Raw genomic sequence first — 7,468 nt, 5'->3', positions numbered from 1 at the left:
AACCGAGAAAGTGCTGAGCAGCAGCAGCAGCTCGGGCTGCAGAGGTTCGCTAACATGAAGTCAGTGTGTGGTGGTCAGTTGTGAAGAATCACTCGGCCCCAAGAGCCGACTCTTACCATCCATGTTATATACGCACTGCAGCACCATTCATAGGAGCTGTTTTCAGAACATTAGAACAATCCGGACGAGCACAGACCATTCAGTCCAACAAAGCTCATCAGTCCTCTCCATCATGTCGAGTTTTGAAGGTCGCTAAAGTCCTCCTGTCCACCACGCTACTCGGTCACTTATTCCACATGTCTGTGGTTCTCTGTGTGAAGATAAACTTCCTAATGTTGGTGCGAAATTTCTCCTTAACAAGTTTCCAGCTGTGTCCCCGTGTTCTTGATGAACTCATTTCAAAATCACCGTCTCGAACCACTGGACTAATTCCCTTCATCATTTTAAACACTTCACTCAGGTCTCCTCTTCATCTCCTTAAGGCTCAGCTCTTTTCATCTTTCCTCCTAACTCATCCCCTGTAGCTCTGACTCAGCCTCGTCGCTCTTCTCTGGACCTTTTCTAGCGCTGCTTTGTCCTTTTTGTAGCCCGAAGACCCAAACTGCACTCCGGACTCCAGCTGTCGCACGTGACGGGTTCACTACAATATATCGGTTTCCATTTTTCTGTATTGTGAATGTTGACGGTCTGAGTCTCACTCAAAGGCGGACTTTTTCACTTTATATTTTTTCCATATATAGTGCCTTTCACAATGAACACCAGCGCAGGGTGCTTTACAAGTTTTTGGGTTTCCCTTCCTGCAGCTGAACTCCAGTTCAATCAGCTCAATTTTTCCACACTCCGTACGCTGGCAGTGACCGTGTGGATTGACTTATATAGCGCCTTTCAATTATATGAGCGTTATACCCCAGTGTGTTCATAAAAAAAACTTAGCAAAAGTATGTCTGTATGCTTATAATGTGAAATGACCTGCTCAGGGAAACCGGCTAAAGCATCCGGCGGGTGTGAGAACATGAGGGGCGCAGCTCGAGACCCTGACCTACCAACCAAAATCCACATCTCGGCCATCACTGGGCCGGCAGACAAAGCGAACAGCGGGAGTCCTGCGCTGCCTGCGCCTCAAACTCAAGTGACGTCAACTCAAAAGTAGGGGCACAGCGCCCCCTGCTGGGCTTGAAAAGTGAAACTTCACAATTTGGTGGCCCTCTGTCTCCATCTGCTGGCGCGCTTTGGGAAATTTCTAATAATAGTAATTTATTTATTTAGCACTTGAAAAACAACATCAAGGCTGACCAAAGTGCTGTACAATAAAAAACCAACATATCAGACACACAAAACCAAAGGATAAAAGAAACACAAACACACAAGAGCTGAAGAAATTCAGAGTAAAAAGTACACAACTAGTCAACATATCACACTGGGTGTAAGGCCAGGGAGTAAAAGTGTGTGTTTAAAGAAGATTTAAAGACAGAAGTGATGGAGTCTGTCTAACGTGCAACGGCAAATCGTTCCCGAGTTTTGGAGCTGCAACTGAAGAAGCCGATCACCTCGGAGTTTGCATCGTGACTTAGGAACACGTAAAAGTATCTGATCTGCTCACCTGAGAGGGCGAGACGGGACATAAGGGGGCAGCAGTTCTGACAAATAAAATGGGGCCCAACTATTAATACAAGGATCTTAAAATGGATTCGAAAACGAACTGGAAGCCAGTGAAGGGAAGCTAAAATCGGGGTAAGGTGCTCTTGTTTGCTTGTACCAGTTAAAAATCGAGCAGCGGCATTTTGCACCAGCTGTAGGCGAGCAATGGGGGCCTGGCTCATTCCAAAAAGAAGCGCATTGCAGTAGTAATAATAATAATAGTAATAATAATAATAATAACGAGAAGTGGCGCAGTGGGTAGCTCTGCTGCCTCGTAGTTCACTTCCCGGGTCCTCCCTGCGTGGAGGTTGCATGTCCTCCCCGTGTCTGCGTGGGTTTCCTCTCACAGTCCAAAGACATGCAGGTGAGGTGCATTGGCGATTCTAAATTGTCCCTGGTGTGTGTGTTTGGTGTTTGTGTGTCCTGCGGTGGGCTGGCACCCTGCCCGGGGTTTGTTTCCTGCCTTGCGCCCTGTGTTGGCTGGGATTGGCTCCGGCAGACCCCCGTGACCCTGTAGTTGGGATATAGCGGATTGGATAATGGATGGATGGATAACGAGAAGTCAAGCAAAATGACACCTTTAACTGGCTAACTAAAAAGATTGCATTTTGTAATCATATTTTGACTTCTCATTACATCCATAACAGCTAACACGGTACTGCACCCCATAATAATAATAAATGAGTTTGGATCTGTCGCCCAGATGTTTGGGATTTTTTTTAGGGATTTTTTCTGGCTGTCTGCTCGCAGCCCCTTCTCTAGTTCGCCCCTCCGCCTCGACACAAGCGGCTCTTCTCTGTTTCTTGAAATGAATGAAACTCGCGTGGACCGTCGGCCGCCAGACGTACTGTAGGTGATATAACGGCGCGGTTCTTTTATGGGGCTGCTGGTTTTCATTCTAACCCTTTTCTTAATTAGTGACCTGTTTTTGCTTCTAATTAACTTCTTCTTAATTAATTTTAATTGACTTGTTTTTTTAAGATTTGTTCCACCTGAATTGTTTCATTTCTTTCCTTAAATGGCACCCAAACAGAAATGAAATGTAAAGTGAAGGGAGCCGACAGAAGACCAACTAAGTCAGGGCCTCAAACTCCAACCAATTTCACTCCAACCAGTTCCTTAACGAGGCGCCGAGTGTTGTTACCTTATATATTCACGTTTCAGTCGGGTCTTGAAACCTGAAAAACCGATCATAAAATCAGACCCCGACTTGTACGCCCGTTCAAAAATGCGACACTTAATTTTTTTTTTCATCTTCTCGCCTCCTCCAATCTCTCATCAGTTTCTCAAACGCATCGAATTTTGTTGCAGCAGCGCAGTTACCAATTTCTTGCGGCACTTTAACGACTTTTAATTTAAAACCAGCTTCATATTTTCTTCTGATCGAACGCTCCATCGTAGATAAGGGATGCTCTTACGATAAAGGTGTATGAGGGGGTGAGATACAAAAAACAAAAATCAGTGCAAATGTCACTCCGGAATAGTGTGGGTGTCACCGTGTGGTCACGTGGTCACAATAGAGAGAGAGAGAGAGAGAGAGAGAGAGAAGGGGGGGGGGGGGGTGTTTACGAGCACCCACATAGAATAAAAAAGGCAGTGTGCCCGGTGGTTACTCTCTCCCGGTGGGCGTTAGCATATGATAATCTTTGGGACCAATAGCGTGAGTTTTCCGCATTTGACGTCTACACCGACATTATAAAACACCAGAAATTATACAGTAAAATCAAGCCCCGACTTATCCGCGGGAGAACTTAAACGCAAGTATTACGGTAATTAAACTCGTTCTTTAATTCCATAGCTTGTCGCTGCTCTCATTGCGCAATAGCAGACATTTCCAAAATTGTTGATTTTCTCTTTTCTAAGAACGCTGCTAAAATGTTTTGAGGACCTGAGCAGATCAACATTCCTGAGACCTTCATCTTTCTTTATTTTCAGATATTGCATGATGGACAGTTTCGCTGGTCATGTTTTGGCTCATTTTGTATCTCATTATTGTTTGGCTCCTAATTAAGGAAAAAGAAACAATTAAGACTGCGGTGGGTTGGCACCCTGCCCGGGATTGGCTCCAGCAGACCCCCGTGACCCTGTGTTCGGATTCAGCGGGTTGGAAAATGGATGGATGGATGGAAACAATTAAGAGGCGTGAGTCTTCAAGAACAAATCGATTAAAATGAATTCAAAAGAAGTTATTTATCAGCAAAAACGGGTCACTAATTAAGAAAAGGTGTTAGAATGAAAACCTGCAGCCACTGCGGCCCTCCAAGACTGGAGTTGGGGACCCTTAATATAGCGAGTGGGCAAAATAACGGAAACAGCACGTGACCACGGAGTCTGTCTTTGAATTCACCAAATCCAATTTACAAAGATCTTCCTGCACTCGTCCAAAGTGGCTCTTCAGAGCGATGTCGGAACCATTTTTGATTTTTGAACCGTTATGAAGGCTCCAGAAAAAAAATACTTCTTTAGCTCTTTTTACAGACTCCACGCAGTAAACAACCACGAAAAGATGTTAAGATATTTGTGGAATGCCAGATTTGTAAAGGACTCCGGCTGCATACGATCACACAGGCTGCTACGTTCAGGTTTTCTCAGTCTGTTGGTGTCCTGCTAGACAGTACATTAAAAACGAGCCTTTTCTACATATTGGGACGTTTTCAAAGCACAAAGGACCAACTTCATATGCAAAGAACCCTCCATAGAATGAAGCAAGCAACGGAACCGCACAACGCAGTAAGAACCACAAGGTGCCATTAAAGAGTCAGGATTATTAAAGGAGTGCGTCGGCTATCAGAGACCCGAACTGGGAGACTTCAGAACAACAGGAGGCAACTAAGAGAGAGACACCAAAGAGGACGAATAGTCGGCGACCGCATGAGGGGCAGCTGTCACAAAAAGAGAACATGGAAAAGTAATGACACAATGTGGCAAACATGAACATATGGAGCAGGATACTGTAATTGTAACGGCAGTCACAGGTCAGAGACAGACGGGCTATTCACTGACAGAACAGTCGCTAAATGTCACAACAATACGGCCATTGACTGGCCATTTCAGGTGGCCCAGCAGATAATAAATGTCATTTTACTCTGAGGTCCTTTACGTGGAACAAGAATAAGCTGAGTCTGTGAAGCGAGAAGACCTGGGTTCGCTTCTCGGGTCCTCCCTGCGTGGAGTTTGCATGTTCTCCCCGTGTCTGCCTGGGTTTCCTCCCACAGTCCAAAGACATGTAGGTTAGGTGGATTGGCAATTCTAACTTGGCCCTAGTGTGTGCTTGGTGTGTGGGTGTGTGTTTGTGTGTGTCCTGCGGTGGGTTGGCACCCTGCCCGGGATTGGTTCTTGCCTTGCGCCCTGTGTTGGCTGGGATTGGCTCCAGCAAACCCCCGTGACCCTGTGTTCGGATTCAGCGGGTTAGATAATGGATGGATGGATGTGAAGCGAGACGGCGCATTGAGCAAAGAGTGCCATCTAGCGGCGTTATGAAGAGTCGACAAGAACGGCAACTCAGTCGAGCATACGAGAGCGCGCGGGTGGGTTCATCGTCAAAACCAGGGGCGGTGGGCGATCTCACGGTTTACGGCGTCCAGCCGCTTGATTATTCAGAGGTCCAAGGAACTCTCTGTAGATCTCTGCCATCAAATGGTAGCGAGACACGCATCAGGGCAAGGGGATCAAACAATTTGTAAAACTTTGAATGTCTCCACAGTGACCTCAAGAACTGTGAAATGGAACCAAGCCCCCTGTTCGCTTTGCACCCACAAAACCATGCTATGCGCCAGCCACTTCGTGTCTATGCCGCTCATGTACGTGGATTTCACTTTCACCAAACAACAAATCTTTTAATTCTCGCGCATGCGCCTCTTCATTGGGAAGAAACACTACTTTTCCCTGATGGCAACACGAAGTAGACAATCTACAATATATTCGATCTCTTTTCGCTGTTCCGTTATTTCACGGAGCAATAATTTCCGTTTGTTTGCGCTAATGCGATCTTTGCTATCATTTTTTTAAGACTTTCGAAGTTTTGTACTTCCGTTATCTCTAACCTGCTCTGCATGTGTACCACCACCAATGTTTTTGAACCTCTTTACAATGTTCTACTTTGTCATCTACTCTTTGTCTTTTATATCCAACCCCGGGCGTGGTTAAGTCTCTTCTTGCAAGACATGAAAGTATCTCTCTGAGAAAGTCATGTCTCAATACCAGGCTAAAAAGTCTCGTCTCCTCCCAGGATTTTTTTTTTTAATAGGGAGATTTTATTTGTCGTGTATATTATTTGGAAATGTTCAAATGTGTATCCAGTTAAGTATATCTTTTTGAAGCTCTTACATGTAGTTTTTGTATGTTTAAAAGCGTATAAATCTAATTCGGTGCTGTGGTCAGTTGACTATACAGTGGTGTGAAAAAGTATTTGCCCCCTTCCTGATTTCTTATTCTTTTGCATGTTTGTCACACAAAATGTTTCTGATCATCAAACACATTTAACCATTAGTCAAATATAACACAAGTAAACACAAAATGCAGTTTGTAAATGGTGGTTTTTATTATTTAGGGAGAAAAAAAAATCCAAACCTACATGGCCCTGTGTGAAAAAGTAATTGCCCCCTGAACCTAATAACTGGTTGGGCCACCCTTAGCAGCAATAACTGCAATCAAGCGTTTGCGATAACTTGCAATGAGTCTTTTACAGCGCTCTGGAGGAATTTTGGCCCACTCATCTTTGCAAAATTGTTGTAATTCAGCTTTATTTGAGGGTTTTCTACCATGAACCGCCTTTTTAAGGTCATGCCATAGCATCTCAATTGGATTCAGGTCAGGACTTTGACTAGGCCACTCCAAAGTCTTCATTTTGTTTTTCTTCAGCCATTCAGAGGTGGATTTGCTGGTGTGTTTTGGGTCATTGTCCTGTTGCAGCACCCAAGATCGCTTCAGCTTGAGTTGACGAACAGATGGCCGGACATTCTCCTTCAGGATTTTTTGGTAGACAGTAGAATTCATGGTTCCATCTATCACAGCAAGCCTTCCAGGTCCTGAAGCAGCAAAACAACCCCAGACCATCACACTACCACCACCATATTTTACTGTTGGTATGATGTTCTTTTTCTGAAATGCTGTGTTCCTTTTACGCCAGATGTAACGGGACATTTGCCTTCCAAAAAGTTCAACTTTTGACTCATCAGTCCACAAGGTATTTTCCCAAAAGTCTTGGCAATCATTGAGATGTTTCTTAGCAAAATTGAGACGAGCCCTAATGTTCTTCTTGCTTAACAGTGGTTTGCGTCTTGGAAATCTGCCATGCAGGCCGTTTTTGCCCAGTCTCTTTCTTATGGTGGAGTCGTGAACACTGACCTTAATTGAGGCAAGTGAGGCCTGCAGTTCTTTAGACGTTGTCCTGGGGTCTTTTGTGACCTCTCGGATGAGTCGTCTCTGCGCTCTTGGGGTAATTTTGGTCGGCCGGCCACTCCTGGGAAGGTTCACCACTGTTCCATGTTTTTGCCATTTGTGGATAATGGCTCTCACTGTGGTTCGCTGGAGTCCCAAAGCTTTAGAAATGGCTTTATAACCTTTACCAGACTGATAGATCTCAATTACTTCTGTTCTCATTTGTTCCTGAATTTCTTTGGATCTTGGCATGATGTCTAGCTTTTGAGGTGCTTTTGGTCTACTTCTCTGTGTCAGGCAGCTCCTATTTAAGTGATTTCTTGATTGAAACAGGTGTGGCAGTAATCAGGCCTGGGGGTGGCTACGGAAATTGAACTCAGGTGTGATACACCACAGTTAGGTTATTTTTTAACAAGGGGGCAATTACTTTTTCACACAGGGCCATGTAGGT

This window comes from Erpetoichthys calabaricus, chromosome 14, assembly GCF_900747795.2.
Source record: "Erpetoichthys calabaricus chromosome 14, fErpCal1.3, whole genome shotgun sequence".
Lineage (NCBI taxonomy): Eukaryota > Metazoa > Chordata > Cladistia > Polypteriformes > Polypteridae > Erpetoichthys > Erpetoichthys calabaricus.
Note: the sequence above shows the minus strand (reverse complement) of the source record.